The sequence below is a fragment of the Aythya fuligula genome, chromosome 6 (assembly GCF_009819795.1).
Source record: "Aythya fuligula isolate bAytFul2 chromosome 6, bAytFul2.pri, whole genome shotgun sequence".
NCBI lineage: Eukaryota > Metazoa > Chordata > Aves > Anseriformes > Anatidae > Aythya > Aythya fuligula.
The window spans coordinates 34,720,552-34,738,465 of NC_045564.1; positions in this window are offsets into that span (position 1 = coordinate 34,720,552).

Sequence of the window (17,914 nt, forward strand, 5' to 3'; positions counted from 1 at the left end):
CTAAAACTGAAACATAAATGTCCTCAGAAAGGGATTTGGAAGAAACTCAGCAGAAGGGAACTTCTCAAAATCATCCTCTCCTTGTAGGATGCTGTGCCGAGGGAGGGTTGATCTGCAGACTGCTAAGACTGCTATGCTCTCCTGTGGTAAGGATTCTCTCTTACAAATCATCAAGATCCTTAAAATGAACTGTGATTAGTATATTTCATAGATTGACTGTTTTATATCCAAATTGATAATCTGCTTCACCTCTGTGGGAGCACTGCATCTAGAGCTCTCATATCCATGCTGTTTTTGGTATACCTGTAGTAACCTACTTATTGCATAATTAAAGATCTTTTAACTAGATCATGAAGAAGAACATATATATTAGGACCAGTTTACACTTGAGAACATTAAAGCTAACCATGATTTCTGTGTTTCAATCAAGATTTTTTGTTGTATAGACACGTGCTGTGTCTTATTAATACCTATGAAAAGAATGTTGCAGACACATGGAAATATCTAGTTAAAAATATGAAGAAAATAAATAATGTAAACTGAAATATTGTATGTTTCACTGTGACTCTGTTTTGAATCTACAACATACCAGCAGTTTTCATGTAGCTGAAATGGTAAGATTTTTAACCTTCCACTCAAATGAAATTTAATTTCTGTATCCCTCAAATTTCATTCAAATCAGGCTGGACACCAAAACCTCCCCCTTTCATGGAAGTCTCATCATAACAAAAGTCATTGCTACATTAAAAAAAAATAAAAATCATATATATGGAATCATGAATTTATTGGCAGCCGTGGCAAAAGTTACACTTCTTATTAACAACGTTTTAAATCAAGTCTTTGATTGCAACGCTGTGCTACATTAAATTGTATTGAGAAGGGTTATGAGATTACCATCTCAAGAAGGGGAATACTGCTGTTGGTTTAAACTGTCATGATTAGATTAATCAATCTCCGGGTATATGCCCCTTTGCTGGGATTTTTGCAGATACATAGGAAAATTTTATCTCCCCTCAAAGAATGAAAAGCTTGCAGCCCCAGACCTGCAGGCTGCTTTAGAGGGACAGGACCTGTATCATACAGTTTCCATAGAGATACACTACTCAAGCCAGGACAAATCTGTGCAGAGCAGCCTGGCAGGATCAGACTCAAAGTTTTAAAAAACAATTCCATGACAGTTAATAAAAAACTCAATTATAAGTCACATAGCATTAAAAATATGACAGGAAGAGAAAACAAGTCATGAGACACCTATTATCCAAAGATATTTCCAATTACAAATTGCAGCACAGCTTGAGCACCTGGGTTATTCATGTACACTGTCCTGAAAGCTGATTACAACTTCATGATATGAGTGATACAATGACTAATACAGTATCAGTACCACCATCTCCCACTCCATTCTTTCAGTATCATGTAAGTGGAAAGTGTTTAATTAGAAAGCTTTCAGTATTCATTTTCTAGCTTAATAAGCTTTTCTGGTTGATAAGAACCTTATTATGGGTTGGGAATAGATGCCTAGCCAACCCCAAAATGTCTTTTTCCCCCTTCTTGTCATATAAGAAAAACAAGCAAGTGTATTTCCCATCCATTGAAATGTTGTTATTAGATTGTATGCATTTTAATAGAGCTGTGTCAGTTCAATTAGTATAAGGGCAAGAAATCTTAAATTATATTCTAATTTTTTGAGCGTAGTATGGTGGGTAAAACAGGGTAATTCAAGGCTACAGATGCAATTTTGCTGGTGTTATATGGTAACTCTGGGCTCATGTGAGATACAGTACATTTGTAAAAATTCCTTGTTGTGTACAGCAATACTTAATCAAAGTTTTAGCATGTTATCCAAATTAAGTTCTTATGCTACTCTTCAATATGTGTACTCAGTTATTCCAGTTTCAGCGAAGTCACTGGTTCTCTATTTGATAGCTCTTGAAAAAGCTAAAAGTGTACTAAATTATAGAATGATTTTATGCCAAAATGCCTCTTTTCTCTGTATGTGTGACATGAGAGTGGAATACAGTTACGCCACATTGAAACTGAAGCATCTCATACTAAGCAAATGCAAGGTATTCAAAAGGAAGAGGTATACAAAAGATGAGTAGATGTGGTGCTTAGGGACATGGTCCCGTGGTAGACTTGGTAGTGCTAGGTTAATGGTTGGACTTGATGACCTTAGAGTTCTTTCCAACCTAAATGATTCTATGGTGCTATAAGACTTCTTTCATTTTTGTTCCCAGGAAACCTGCAGTGCCAGCAATGGGATTTTGTATCTGTACGTTCCAGAAAATTTCCTTTATCTGTCTTAATAGTGTTTGCAAAGAGACAGAATTGACTGAAACAGGACTCTTTGTCTTGCTAAATATTATTTAATATTTTCCTCAGAGTTTCTCTTCAAAACATGGGCTTATTTTCAAAAGTGAAAATCCACAACCTGCTTTGGCTTATCCTCACAGGTATAACCCATAGGACAGGTTTGACTGTAGGGCAGTCAAAAATATTATCACACATTTAAGAGGATAGTAAAAGGTTTTTAAAAAAATACTTGAATCAGTTCTGTTTGATTTAGTTTTATATGGTTCTAACAAGCTCTGGGATGTGTAGTTTTAGCTGTAAATCTGATTCTTGCCAAGTATCATCACTGCTATGCTGAGCATTTATCGTGTAATGCACTTTAGGGTGGCCACCCAGCAGATATAATCCCACAGTTGATACCTAAGAGTATATGTTAAGTTTCAAAACACGAGAACAGATTTGAATTTCACCTCTCCTTTATCTAAGGAAAATTATTATCAAATTTTGCACTGAAAGAGTAAAGAGAAAAAAGATAAAAAGTAAAAGCCTTTCACTTTCTCAAAGCAACATAGGGTCTTAAAAGCTTCAGGAACAGATGGGTAAAGGCACACCTTCAGTGACTCTTACAGTCAATTGGAAGCAGCGAAGCCAGATAGCAAGTTAGGCAGATTGCTTCCTGACACCAGAAATGGGGAAGAAGTGCCTTTTTGAGCATGAGATATTTTTTTCAGTTAATGGATGAGATGTAGTACAGAGATTTTTTCATCAGCCTTAACTGCTTAGTTTCAAACTTCATGGTTTTCTCCACAGTTCTGACTTCTGACATTTTCTAATTGGGAAACAAAACCACTCCATCATTAATGCTGTACCTTTTTTGTACAAATGTACCAAATTTGCAACTTTTTTTTTTTTTTTTTTGAACTGCTAGTGACTAAAGCAAAGAATTATCCTCATTATCAGCTGCATCACAAGCAGCAAGTGTCCCTGACCCACAGCATCCACACTCCTGCCAAGCCAGAGCCCTGCCTAGAGAGGGTCTTGTAAATTGGGAAGCCAAAATCCAAATACTTGTGGTTACAGGAGCTTATCTACCAAAATGGGGTGTGGGGAGCTGTGTATGGATTTGTTCAATTTGTTCAATTCAATAAATAAGATCACTCCCCTTTTTAAAAAGAAGTAGGAAAAAAATCTCAGCTTTCATCTCAGTCTGTGTTTTCCAGGGAAGCTTTATGTGGTTCAAGGGTCACAACTGGAGTCTTTGGTTATGGTTAAAATGGGGCATGTGCCAAAGGGCAGGGCAGAACAACAAACTTCAAAATTGACTTTGTGTTGCAGTGGGGTATGTTCAGCAATAATTCTGTAGGGCAAAAAATTCTTTACAAATTACTGTAACATTCCTGCTAGGGCACTGAATGCAAGCAGGTTTTTCTGTGCAGTTTAACTAATAGGAGAGCTTTGCTTATAAAAATTTAAGGATACTGGTAATGAAGTGTTCAGCGTGTGATCTACAGCTGTAAAAATAACATGCATAAGAATATTAGTTTGTTTCTTTATTTATTTATTTCAGGAAATATTTTAGTGTTCTGTTTTCATTATCATTATAAAGAAGGTAAGAATACAAACAATAATCAGCACTCTTACTGTTGTTACCTGATATGGGAAAAATTGATCTCTGAATGTTTAGAGAAATCTTAGTTCTATTATTTTCAATGTAAACTGACAGTAGGTCAAAATCCTAACGCCTTGACTAACAAGCAGATTCATATTTTTGTATCATCTGATGCATTCAACAGTAGATATAATTAACCATGTTTTAAGGTGTTCTGTTTTTCTGTGATTCATACTGTTAAAACTGCAGTCCTGCAAAGATCCAAAGGCTGAAGTCCTCTCATGATTCTGCTGGTTGGTGGTCAAGTAAATAACCTATGTGAACAGAACATGATTTACTAAAACAATACTGATTGTTATTGTTATTTTTGTGGGAATTAATAGTTTTTGTCTCCTTAAGACAGTAACCAGTAAATGAAGAGATCTCTTGCAAACTCCACGTTGCTGATTTCTGTCTGTTTATTTTAAATCTTGTCTCAGTTGATGTTCCCCTTTAGCCTCTTATGAGGTATGGTTAATGATGAAATTTGAGCTTTTCAAAAGGAAAGAGAATGAGAAAAGGAAGTGAATAAAATCTCCATTTTAATTTTTGGTGGAGAAAAGCTTGAGAAAGGTATCTCTGAGATCCTAGAGGTTTAACAGAGCAAGTCAATTATGTGAGCTCCCATTTTTTAAGTCACTGTTTTCAGGCTAATCTAATGACTGGGCCTGGCTTACCATTTTAACAGCTGCATCTTTACTGACACGCATAGAATTATTCATAAGGCTGACGTCAGACTATCCCAAGGTAAGTAACATTGGTGGGATTAGGCCATTATGAGCCAATTTTATGCCTACTGGAAAGACAATTTTGCTATTAATAAAATAAGTAGACAGATAGGGCCTTTTGATTGGCTTCAAAATATTCTGGTTTATATTTATCATTCGCTTTGTGTATATTCTACTTTGTGTAAATCACATCATTTTGTAGTGTCTATTTCTGACTGTAAAATATGCCTTTATAAATATAACATAATATGTTGTTTTGAATAGATATAACATAATATGTTGTTTTGAATGCCTAATGTTAGTTTGCATATTGTTCTATAAGTTTTAGATTTATGCAAGTCACATCAATTTTTCTTATGAATTCTTTTGAATATATTTAACATATGTTGTTTTGTATAGGAATCCTACATTTCTATTTTTTCCCTGAATGCTTTTATTTTTCATTCTTGTTTGCTTTTGTATTGTTCTCCCCTTTTCTCTGCTCTTTGACTGATATCTGCATGCAGACTCTCTCTGAAGGCAAACAGCCCTGGCACACAGCACTGGAAGGTTACAGACGAATAGTAAGAGACATACATAAGACATAGGTAGCATTACAATAGAGAAAAAAAGCATGATGCATTATTATCATCTGTATGACCTCCCTCTGAAGCAGTGCACAGCACCAACTTTGATGTAATTACTCCTGAATGTGCCAAAGCAGTACTCTCTGAAATAGCCCCTGTGTCAAACATGATGAATGGCCAATTCCGTAATGTCAGTCCCAGTGGTGATTCCAGCAATGGCACAACCCACTGAACCCCAGGATGTCCGCAAGCCTGGACGAGGAGGTAGCATGGCCCCAAAGGACAACTGGGATCACCTCGTCTGATCCTGGCACAGGACATCCAACCTCTTTGGTGTCCCTCCTGCTACGTTTCAGAGCAGAGGCACTTTGAGCAGGTGCCTTCTCCAACACAGACAGGGCATGTAGAAGGGCTTTTACACCTCCTGGCAGGTGATCCTTGCACTTATCAGGCTCAAGATAAGTAACTGATGAGATTATATATATTTTCAATCAAAGTATCAAAATATAAACAGCTGTGAACACAATGACAAAAATTCAATTACAGCTGGTTTACGCCTTGTTATGGTATTTTTTAAAGATGTGAATGGTTGTTTTCAATTAAGTTCTTTTTAAATTAAGTTCATCTGTGTCAGTAAGCTTATGTAAAAGTTTTAAATTCTGCATGTCTGAGGGCAGTATTCAATAATTTATCTGGAATGCAGAGACAGTCAGTTTGCTTATCCAGTCAGTTTCCACTTTTGCTACCAAACACCTACTTCTGCAGCCCCATCATCAGACTCTCTGTGTCCCAGGAGATCAGTCCCACAAGACTATCAACTCGGTGCTACGGGGGAAATGCCTGACAGAGCAAATTAGTGCTGTGCAGCACTTTGCCTCTGACATGCATCCTCCTGCAGTGACTATGCTGCTGCTCATCAAAGAGGAATCCCATAGGGTTTAATAAGGTATTCTTCTTATGTTGATGACTCACCTTCATCATTTAACACGTGGTAGCAGTATATATATAGGGTGTCTCACAAGTTCTTTTATGATCTACTCTGAGCTCCTGTTTACACAGATCTCCATCCCCACAATACCCACGTCCCTTTTATTTCAACCTAAAAAGTTGAAAAAAAAAATGCACAGAATATATGGAATGTATGGTGTTTAGCAGGCTTTTTTCTATTTTTTTTTTTTTTTTTTTTACAATTACTTTCTCAGTACTGTCTTGATATTTACTTTGAAAATGTTCTCTATGGGTTTTGTTTTTAATAAAAATCAATCCCAGTCATAATAATAGTTCATCTTAAAATGTTGTCTTTGCAAATTCTTCTAGCTTCAGATTTCATGTGAATTGCCACATAAAATATACAACCAATAATAAATTATATATCTAATATAGATATGTCTTTTGGAAAGAGTATTTTTTTTTCTTTCAATAATTAACACTCTTCCAAACCCCCAATTTAATATATATAGAGAAAGACACTAGCATTGAAGAGCAATTATTACAACAAATTTTTTGGGGGGGGATTCAAAAACTAAAGGCCTGTTCCTCAGATCTTAATGAAAAGTTATTCCTTCTCTTTTGCTTACACGTCCTGTTTGCAAACCATAGCCTGAAAAATGGTTGTTCCTTCTGCCATTCTCCTTCCACTCTAACCAATGATAATGAATCATTTTTAAACTTCTAGATTATTATTCAGAAGTTTTATTCAAGAATTCCTTTCAGTTATTACTTTTTCTATAGCCACAGGTAAATACCAAATTTGAGGGATGCCAGTCAGAAATAAGTTTTAATATAACATTTCAATCTTAAGCGACCACTGTTTCAAAGAACAATGTAATTTATTAGAGTAACAAACCAGGCTATAATGGACTCAAATCAATATAATACAATTAAACCACATAAAATATTCAGAGCACAGTGGCGTTTTGGCTCTTCTAACTACTTTATTCTCATGCTCATATGCATTGCTGTCTCAAGGCCCATGGGGACACTCTCCTGGTCCCCAAATTTGAAAGGGATTGTGCAAGCAGTGTGTAATAGCTAATGTACATGAATCAATGCCAATCTCACTTCTCTGAGTACTCTTGAAAAAGGTGTGGGGTCTGTACAATAGCTCAAGGTGTTTGATGGAGACATGCTCGTTTCTTATCTAAACAGAAGATGTTCTTACATTGTTCCTTAGAATAAATAGATTAAAAGTGGTTTGGAAAAATAGTAACATATATAAATAAATAATAATAAAAAAGACAAAACACTTGCAAATGCTATAAAACCAATTTTAAATGCTTAAAAATTAGGATAATTATGAAAACTAATTCATAACACTTCCTACTATCAACATGCTGCCTAAAGCAAATGGTTTAGGCAGGATTATATAGAGAAATACAGTATACACTCCTATCTGATTACAAAAGGCATTTGAAGCATCTAATGCTTCTAATGTTTTTAGGCTTTGGTCTGGAAAGGTGCATGGTGCCCACATTTTCTAATAACATATCAACCTTGAGGATCAGCCCTTTAATGAGTTTTTCCTAACATTTTTTCTTTAATTCCCTACTGATTAGAAGACTTATTTTATTATGCATTAGTCCTGGAGTCTGATAACTATGCTGTGGGCTTTTTGAGTTTGAATAGCTTTAATTCTGTTAATTTAACTTTATACTGTTGATATGCTAAAGTCAAGATATGGTATTCTGTTGTAAACCTACTTCAAATATCTCACAAATTATCTTTTGGTAATTCTTTAAAATATCTGGGTGTAAAAGAGCCTTCCACCAACTTTATTTTGCAACAGATATTTGAAATCGATGGTAACTATTTCACAAGAACATTACTTTCTATCTTAATACATGGCATGTCTGGATATTTTAGTAGGATAAGCTACAAAAATAAATAAATAAATAAATAAATAAAAGAATCTGCCTGAGCCTTCTCTGGAAATCAAGATTGGCATATAAGTTGTTCATGGTGTCTTCTAGTGGTGATTCAAAGGTCAGAACGCTGTGTTATGTTTAATGACAGCCTTACAATGGAAGGATGGTTGCTATTAAATATGAAGGACCAGAAAGTACACGTTACCCAAATAACTTTTGCAGATTTGAAAAGAAAGAGCTTCTTTCTCTCGATGAGTGTCTCAATCTAAGTATCATGTTTTCGTGAGTTTCTAAAGGAAAAAATAAACGTCTCTTGAACTGAGCTTTATCTTCAGCTGGTGTGAAGACCCACTCATCAGTGTGACATGGCTGAGTCACCATGGCTGAACTTACAGTTGCTAATAGAATTTTTCGATGTACCTAATATCACAATGGAGCCTGGGACTTGGGCACCAAAGCATTGTATTTTTTATAGGATTGAAATATATTTTTTAAAAATTGCAGCCTTCTTCTTTAAAACATGTTACTCTTGGAACTGTTAAGAATGCATTCATCTTGCCTGGGTTTTGTTTGTGTAATTGGTTTGCTTTCAACACTTTTTTGCTTTATTTAAAACAGAACTTTATTGTTTTATATTTTTCATTAATTTGAGACAGTACAAATGGTTCAGAGATATCTGACAAGTTCAGGCACATGAAAAATAAAGGGATATGTTATTGATGGAAAATCTTTAAAACTAAATTAAAAGTTGCAAAATCGTGAATCAAAATGAATACAGAAAGTATTCTTTTCCTAGCTGCATCATGTTAGTGCCTCTCTAAGACAACCCTGACACAGAGGTAAAGATAATCAAAATAGGATTTAACTTGAACCCCTGCACATGGTGATAGCTTGATGCTTGGCAGTTTGGAGCCCTTACTCCAGCACACCTGATTTTTATTTTTTTTTTCAGTACTTGTTTGTTGGAAAGCTGCTTCAAAAAGGTCCACACTGCATAAAACCCAGTTCTATAATGCCTGGCCAGAGGAAAGTAAGGGACTTTCTTGCTGTATATTCCATATAGGACTCTACTGTGGGATTGTTTTGCTATGAGGTTGACCTGAATTGGCAGTGACTAAGGTGACAGCTGACTTGTGGCCTCTGGAGGTAACTAACCCTCTGTGAGCTTTATTTTTCCAGTGACAAACTACCTTTCACTCTGGGACAGCAAAAGGTGATTTGGCCCCAAACCTGTCCTGCTCAAAAATGCTTTTGCAACCTTAAATTGCTTCAGAACTTCTTTTGCAGAGCTGATGGCTTCTGTGGTGTTTATATATAATTTGTTTATTCATTGGATTTCTTGTCACACATGTATGCAAAGCCCATTTTACTACAGGCTCAAATATTTGTTTACTTCCAGTGATTGCCTTTGTGGAAGCTCTCATTATTCTGAGACCTCTGGCTAAAGTGTCTTTGTCTTGGATGGAGCTCGCTAAGCCCTCGCTGATACCCTCCTTTTGTTGGTTTACCGAATCACGGAATTTGTGCTTTACTCCAACAGTGTAAGATAAATTTCAGTCCCTCGAGTTATTTTTCAGTCTGTTTTATTTGTGTTTTGTTTTGTTTTGTGTTCCTTTGTTTTGGTCTTTTTTCAGCTTTCTGGGGAAAGAGGGGAAACAAATAGGGGAGAGAAGGAATTTGGAAGTTTTTAAGTAATTTGAAAGACAACCCTTTTCCAAGAGCTTCTCTGGTTAGAAGCCTTATTTTTGTAGCACTTAGTGGAACGATGTCTCATTTCTAATCTCATATTTTTAATTGTTTGTTTACATCTCTTTATCGTTATATTATATGGTGTCTACACGCTGCCAAGAACCTTTGCATCTTGCTAGCACTTTTCTGCCATAATCCATACGATGTCTGGCACTTTTAGTGTGGGGAAAATCCCAAATGTTGATCAGCTGATTGTTTGTGATCCTGTTAACATTACGGGAATTATTTGATTTTACGTTGTATCTTGTATTCTAATAAAACAAACAAAAAAAATATGAACATACTTTAACATCTCAGAAATTATAATTACACCCTGATTATGCTAGAACAGTAACATATGTTATCTAACATGAAAATAAATGTTTTCCCTATCTTGGATCTTATCGTCAGATTTCTTTCGAAGTAGCAAAGTGTTTTCACACTCAACAGTCTTGCTGCTGTGAGGCCACCAGAAGTGGTCACTGCTGCTCGCTGTGTGCAGGAGCTTGTGCTGCCTTGCAGATCAGCTTTTGAGAAGAACTTGCTCAATAGCTCTGCTGTATGTGATTCCTATGGAAATGAGATCAACATTCAATAGCGAGTGACAAAACAATATCTGAGGCAGAGAAAGCTTCTGTTGATAGTGCTCGTATCCACATATCCTGGGTACTCAGTGAAAATGAATTTGGATGCAGAGATAAGCATAGCAGCTAAGGGAAATTATGCCTAGGTTATAGCTGTGGAACTTGAGACAAAGTAAAAATTAAGGAATCTGCACAAGGACACAACAATAAATCTGGGAAATGATAAGCAAGGAAATGTGGCCTTGCCCTTTTGCTTTACCCACATTAACTTTTCTCCTTCCAGCACTTAAGTTCTGCTTGTGCCATAACAGATGCTGCCTGAGACAGCCCTCTATTTTGCTAAGAAAGATCGATTCTCAGAAACAAAGTGCTAGTGAATTGTTTTGGTTTTCCTTTAAGCACTCTTTTAAGCTCTGTTTGCTTCAGGGTCATGTGATTTTTTTTTTTTTTCCTCAGTACTTTTTCTTAAAAAAAAAAAAAATCTGATTAATAATATTATTTTTTATGAAGTAGTTATTTCTGATTGTCTTCTAGTTTGCAGTATTATAGGGCATTTCTTGTTTGAGTACGGAACTTCAAATCTCACATCTCTTTCCATAGAGAAAACTAAATGCTGTTGTGACAGCACTATTGAGGTTAGGTTCATGAGTTTCCTATTGAAACTATTCCTATTGTCTTGAGTGCTCAAGACAGCTAGCACTCATGCTTCGTTAAACAGCCTCTCCCAGCTTTAAGGTATATCATTCGGACAGTGCAGAAATCTGCCTGATCTGTCCTACTGCACATTATTATATTTGCAGATACAACATGCTCAGAAAAAGATTTCCTTTTTTCCTTCTCTTTTGCCTGTATTGAAACAGCTTGCTGAAATACGGGATTGGCTGGACTCAGGCCAAAAGCACTTTGTGGCCATATATTTCTAATGGTTTTGTTATGAAGAATAGCATTTGGCTAATGGACCTGTACAGCTGCTGGAAGCATATTGATATACATTCATAGCACAAGTCATATACAAGGGGATAAAACCACGAAAAATCTAGCAGGGATTATTTTGTCATGTTTAGGCATTTTTTTGCCATTTGCCTGTTTATTATATTTGCTGGTTTATACTGAGGTCAATAACATAGCAGATATGTTCTATCTTTTCTGAGATCATTTCTGGCCCCTTTTTTTGGTACAAGATACACTTCTAATAACTCTGTCATCCAATTCAGGCTTTCGTTAAAATGTATTAAACCTTTTCACTGAATTCACTTCTTCTGCCAAGGATGCTTCTGTGAAGTACATTTTTCACACTTTTTCCACTATGGCTCTTCTCAAAGATTGGGTCATTTGTGTCAACTTGTAAACAGTCTTTTGGCTTATGATTCTTTTCTGTTATTTTTATGGATTAAAGTGGTTTTAGTAGTACAGTGCTGTAATGTTGAAAGATAATTAGAATGTCCCAGTTTCAGCAGCATAGAAATTATTATGTTAAGCCAAAGCAATGCTCAAAGTACAGTTTTGACAATAACCCATACCAGATGTTTCAGAGAAAGGTGTAAAAACTCTATACAGCACAACAATATAATGGCTAAATGGGAAGCTTCTCGTTATACCCATCAGCTAGGAGCTTGAATGCCCTCAAGTATAATACACGAAATGTTTGAATTCTTATTTGATCAGCAGTTGTTCTTATACATTTTTAAAAACAGGTAAGAATCACTGCCTTGTCTGTGTATCGCGGTATTCCATCTTTTCCTGAGAGGTGTTCACATCATGTTTAGAAACTACTCTGAAATACTGAGTAGTCACAAATCTCCTTTGATTATTGAAGAGATTTTTCCTTCTGTGCTATTGGGAACAAATACCTACTTTTGGCTTGTACACAAAGAGAATAAAGGACATACTACTAACATGATTTTGGGAAGATGTCCTACAATGTAGGTTTAGTGTGGATACAAATGAAACTAATGCTATAGTCTCATACCTTAGTGTCTATCACAAGTCTATTTTTAAAAATCACCTTGTTTATGTCCATGAAAGTGCTGTTCATCATAATTAATACATAAAAATTGCCATGTAACTCATTGTACATGCCAATAAAAATGTTACCTGAATGAACAAATTAAAAGTCTCACTGCTTTGCCTGCTTTATTAAGACAATGTATTCTACCTAGGTGCACAGTTAAAGCCCAATAGTCTGATCCAACTGTCTCCAATCATGTGGGATGTTTTTTATTTGCATTTATATGCTTGGGTTTGTTTGTTCAAGTGCATTTGCTCCATTTTCCTGATAGATTGCTTTCAGTTCTTTCTGGATTTTTATAAGTGGTACTTCACAAGAAAAAGGAAATATTTGGAAAATATTTCAGCAAGTTATTTTCTGTGGACATGGCTAGAATATTAGGTGAAGCGTTAGACACATTGACAGATACTGATGTTGAGTATACATGTTCCATAAACTAATACAAAAGGGGAAAAAAAAAAAAAAGTGATGACTGACAAAAACAATGTAAAAAATGGCTTAGGCAATCAGTACATTGTAGAAAAAAAAAATGCTTCTAGACAGTTGTAGACAGTATTTGCAATTACTACTCAAATCATTTAATTCCAGCCATATTGGAAACAGTATAATCTCATGAACAATGTGAAGAACTATGGCCAAATTGTAATAGAGTAAAATTATTCAAAAACTAGTGAAAAAATCCAGGCTACCAAGAAGAAATACAAGTGAATGATAATATATTCTACTTATCTGAATGCTTAGCTGTCTGAAGTAGATGCATAAGAGTAGAGTCTATTCAGCAGTGTGGCTATAGAGCAAGGTAAGGTGTGCGCTTTATTGAATACATCATAGTTACCAGTGTGAGAGAGCTGTCGCCCTTCACTGAGCCTACTGAAAATAAGCACCTGTTTCAGGGACTCCTGGAGAGCAAGAAAAACTTAGAAACAGTAAACTTTCCCCAGCAGCTTCCTCCCAAGTGCAACTTGAAACACAGCTGGAATATATTCTTCTACCAATTCTAGCAAAATCCAGCAGGAGAGAAGCTGCAAACCTGCAAAGAAAGGCAAAATATGCCAATTGAAGTTATCACAAACCGGATAATTTTATGGGTAGGCTGGTTTTGAATTCACCTAGTATTACCGAACAAAGACCAAACACAAATGACTATTCATTATCAGTTTGGGCAGATAGTCTCTCTGAACTATGCAGAACAAATGCATTTGCTCTTTTTGCCTTCTGACATATTGATCTGGAGCCATGCAGACACTTGACAGCGTCTTTCAAAATGCATTCCTATGGGATCCAGAAGCTCTTGCAGAAGCTATGTACTTGGAGGACTTCTAGTTCAAATTACAGTGTCTTTCTGACTGTGAGAATATAGAAATATAATAACAGATTATGGATGTCTGTTGACTTCTGAAAGGCTGTGCTGGAAGCCCATAAAATATAGAGAAAAACATGAAGGAAGTCCAGCTCCTTCCTACTCTTCAGACAGATTTTGTACATGTTGCATATGCATAATGATGCAACCTGAAAAGGTTGGAGATCCAAAAATGAATTTGCAAGAGTGAAGAAACTAATAATTTCAGGCAAAATTGTCCCTTATCACCTGGGAGTTTGGAGGCTTTAGAAAATACATCTTTCCATTGAATTATACAGTTTCTGTCCCCAACAGACATTTGTGTGAAGTGCAAACAGAAAACATTAAAAAGAAATCTGTAACAGCCAACAAACAGCTTAATCAAGAGGATAAGTTAGAAAGAAAAGAGGTTCAGGGGAAACTAGAAAGTCAATGTGTTGTACGCAGACTGCGCAGCTTCTCTTTAAATAGTTATCACACACACACACACAAACAAATAATAAAAAAAAAAAAATAGTTTTAGAAACATGGAGTCCTTTCACGTTATTATTCAATCTGTAGTATGTGAGAGAGAATCTTCAGAGGGAATTACAGCATAATGTTTGAATTCAGTTTTGAAATGCCATTCATATGGAGATATTCTTGTCTCCAAAACTCTATGAATCTGTATAAACTCATCTGAAATGTGACATCTACTTGTTCCTGTTGAGATTATGGAAGTATGTTTAAAAAAAAAAAAAAAGAATAAAGATGGATTTTTTTTTCCTATATGGCTTTTGCAAGCAAATAAACTATAAATAATAATAAAATCCGTCAGCAGTGGTATAAATCTGGGTTTGCTGTAAGACAGCCTGAAAAGTTATCCATGGGCTTGAACAGATAGCTGAATGATTTCTAAATATGAGGATTGTGGTTATACCACTTTCAGCAAGTTTCTGATTCATAATCATTTCTTTTTGATTCTGTTTCCTTTTCCAAAGAACATAAGAAAATCTATTGGTAGTTTAGTTTTGTAATTGTTAAGTCCCCCGATTAATTAGGCATGCAATATAAATGAGTACAACACAAAAGTCAGTGCGTGGGAGGTTGATGAGATCATAGTTCTACCACAGTTAGTTTATTTAATTCTAAGTGAGTCTGAAGTTTCTGGAGCTCTGGAGCTGTCAACTTTTTTTTTTTTTTTTTTTTTTTTTTTTTTTTCTTTTCTTCATCAGGTCAAGGAAAAATAAATTGCCGGGATTCATACAGAAGAAACTGTGTAAACTGTACTGGAAATTTATGCTTCTGTTATATACCATTTATGGTATTCAAGCTGGTATTAAAGTGGGATGACTTTATGGGCTTTATAGGTTCTTCTATCAGAGAAGAAATAGATTATGGCTACTGGGTATGGGAAGGACTCTTGCTGAGCTCTCTCCAGATTGGTGCTACCTCATCCAGCCTAATTTCTGCTTCAGAATAAATACTGGTGGTCCAGGTTAGCAAATGGAGTCCATCACCCTATAGAAGACAGAAAGATCTCAAGAAAGGAAACATCCTTGCCACTTTTCAATGTTAAGGTGAAGTTCTGCTCTGTCATTTACTTATAAGGTACCTAATGTGAACCTATAATGTGAACCTATATGAAGGTACCTATAAGTAATCTCAACAAAATCAATAGACTAATTGCAGAGAAAAGTGTTACCCAATGGGAATAGTGATTGGCAGAATTTTGCCCTTAGATTTCAATTAAAGTTATTTACCGCAATGCTGTTTTCAGCATCTTTCTTATGAACCAATTTCAAGAAACAATAGCAATTACATATCTGTCAAAAAGTGTGATTTTCAGAACAATAAATAACAACAGTTCATGTGCACTCCTTTACACACTTGTAGGAATTAATTCAGCAATATAAGATGGGAAGAATTGGATCCAACTAACTGCCCATGCTAAGACTGGTAGTGATGTGTAATGCTCACCTGTATGCCCCTTAATACCTAGCAAAGTTTTGATAATTTATGACCTACCTCCTGAAAGCTGCTCTGCCTGCCTCGGCTGAATAATGGCTACCTTTGCACCAAAAGCCTCTCCTAGCTAATTAAACTGGTTTCTTCAGAAGAATTTCCTGGCCATTTGGTCACATTTACTCAATACAGCTCACAAGTGGAAAACTCATTTAAGTAAGTCATGATTATGGAATCTGGGTGAAATTATTTAAAATGAATATGTGTTTAAAGAAGCGATTAAATACTGAAATTGTTCAATGAAAATTCCATATACCGAATGGTGAGATATAATAGCTATCTGATCTGTTAAAAGGAAAAACCTTTTAAACTAATCGATCTTCGGCACAACAATTTATGTCAGTGCCTTTTAAGATGATCCCTTCTTAAATGGGTAGCTGACAAAGAAATATATCTGATACAACTGCTAAATGAATAGGTTTGGAATGTGCTAAGGCAATACATTTAAGAGGTCTTTCATGTATTTTGAGAAGAGGTTAAAAATCCCAGCAGCTCTTAAAAATCATGTTCTTAAGTGGTGTACTTTTTGTGCCATGAGATTATGACTGAATTGGATAGTACCGTTATAACAAAACATGGTTTTTCTCTTCAGGAAAAAAAAACTTTTTTTCTCAAGACATTCCTTTCAAAGGAACATGGTAAAAATGTTCGGCTTTGTTTTTACTCTGAATAAAAAAATTAAGCACATTTTAGAAAGGGACAGACTGTCTACAGCAGTTTTACAAAGCCTGGAAGCATTTCCTCATTCCCACTCATTCATCCGGCCCGTCGTGGTCATGTCCAAATTATCTAGTCTCTGGCTGGCCTCCAGGACAGACTGATGAAGGTTTTGTTTGCATGATTTTCTTTGGCGTTCCATCATCTGTACATGTAAAAAAAAAATAAAAAATATTAAAAGTTATTGGAACTTGCAGGTTTTTCTGCTTAAGATAAAAAAGAGGTGGTATCCTCATCATTTTAGTAAGAGCATTTCAATCAATAACATATTGCAAAGTTCTGTCTCTAAAAAGTATTATAGTGATGCATCCAGTGTCTCCTGTAATACCTCTTCTGTGCTAGTTATCATGAAGAAATATGTAAGGTGGTGAAACAGCTACAATTTTTCATCGTAATATTTGCACATACTGACTGGTAAAAGGTGGGGGGTCTTGTATCACTTGTTCCTGCATATTCAAGTACATACGCTGCATTATGTACAGTATTGAACCAGGAAACATCTGTCCTGAAGAAATGGAGAAAGAAGCATTTTCAGAATTTGCTTCTTTGTCTCCCTCCAGAAATAAGCACTAAATTGCGACCCCTTGTTGAGGGCAGACTGCAAAATGCTGGTCTCACAGAGGCAGGTGTATTTACCTAGAGGAAAATCCTAGCGAAGATCTATACTTTTCTGCTGTAAAAGATGAGCCAAGGCATGGCTATAACTCAAAGTATATCTCTGTACTTAATGAGAAACCACATGCTGCTCACCAGTATGTCTCCATCCAAGTCTGGGCGCATCATCTTTTTAAAATCAAAGAACAGTTGAGATTTAATGTTCACCAGTAAATTTCCACTCTACTCCCTTTAGGAGAATGCTTCCGATTCACAGACATCTTTATATGCCTATAACTCTTTATTTTTAGTGTCACTATATTGCCTATGAGGCCTCATCATAGGGGTGGGCAGCTATCTAAATAAGGTGAACATGCAGGACTAAAAAGTGATTTTCTAATCTCAGAGTAAGACAGGCAAGAATGTAGAAATAAATAAAAAAGAATGGGAGAATATGAGAAAGCAATGGGATAATATTGATTAACATGGTATGTACTACATCTCGGTGTAGGTACAGACAATGAAAAACAAAGTCATTTCAAGAAAAGAGAGGTCTGAGAGACATTCTGGAGGAGGAGTAGTTATTTTTTCTTATGTTTATGGGGAGCTCCTTCAAAGAGGGAGTGAAAGTATGGGAGAAAACATGAAAGTGCCAACTTGAAAAATGAACATTTTAAAAATGGAGTTTAGCAGCATGATCTGGTTGGAGTTTGGGATACATGACATTGGAGGAGGAAACAAGAAGTTTATGTTTGATACAGCAGAGGAAGCAGGAGGAGTACTATAAGCAAGACAGAGGATTAAGAACAACATTCTACTTCAGGATCAATAATGCAAAGAGA